This window comes from Nannospalax galili, unplaced genomic scaffold, assembly GCF_000622305.1.
Source record: "Nannospalax galili isolate Female #2095 unplaced genomic scaffold, S.galili_v1.0 scaffold908, whole genome shotgun sequence".
In the NCBI taxonomy this organism is placed as follows: domain Eukaryota; kingdom Metazoa; phylum Chordata; class Mammalia; order Rodentia; family Spalacidae; genus Nannospalax; species Nannospalax galili.
Window position 1 is genome coordinate 235,530 of NW_008357930.1, and position 760 is coordinate 236,289.

General features: G+C 43.3%; 1 pseudogene across 1 annotated transcript in view; it reads left to right on the forward strand.

The window, feature by feature from the left end:
- LOC103752258 overlaps positions 1-331 on the forward strand; it is a 2,063-nt pseudogene extending 1,732 nt beyond the window's left edge. The window contains exon 2 of the transcript XR_003847465.1: positions 4-331. The product of XR_003847465.1 is annotated as a ferritin heavy chain pseudogene (transcript). The remainder of the gene's footprint in view (positions 1-3) is intronic.
- The last annotated feature ends 429 nt before the right edge of the window (positions 332-760 follow it).

Sequence of the window (760 nt, forward strand, 5' to 3'; positions counted from 1 at the left end):
TTGTGTGACTTCATTGAGACTCATTACCTGAATGAGCAGGTGAAATCCATCAAAGAACTGGGTGACCATGTAACCAACTTGCGCAAGATGGGAGCCCCTGAATCTGGCATGGCAGAATATCTCTTTGACAAGCACACCCTGGGACATGATAATGAGAGCTAAGCTGACTTCCCCAAAGCCACGGAGTGACTTCACAAGTCACTGAGGCAGTGCATGCATGTGGGGGCTACCTTTCCCTTTTCTATAAGTTGCACCAAAACATCAGCTTAAGTTCTTTAATTTGTACCATTCCTTCAAATAAAGAAATTTGGTACCCAAAAAAAAAAAAAAATCTATTTGAAATGGAATGGATCAAAAACCTTAATTTAAAACCTGAAACCAGGGGCTGGAGAGATGGCTCAGCGGTTAAGAGCACTGACTGCTCTTGCAGAGGACTCAGGTTCAATTCCCAGCACCCACACGGTGGCTGGCTACAAACTGTGCTTAACTCCAGTTCCAGGGGAATCCGAAGCCCTCTCCTGATCTCCACAGCATTGCACAACATGGGTACACTCACATACATGCAGATAATACACTCATACACATAAAATAAAAATAATAAAGTATTAAAACCTGAAACCTGGGGATAGAGAGATGGCTTAATGGTTAAGAACACTTACTATTCTTCCAGAAGACCTCTTTTGATTGCTAGCACCCACATAGTGGTTAACAACCTTCCATAATGCCAGTTCCAGGGAATCTGACACCCACTTCTGACCTC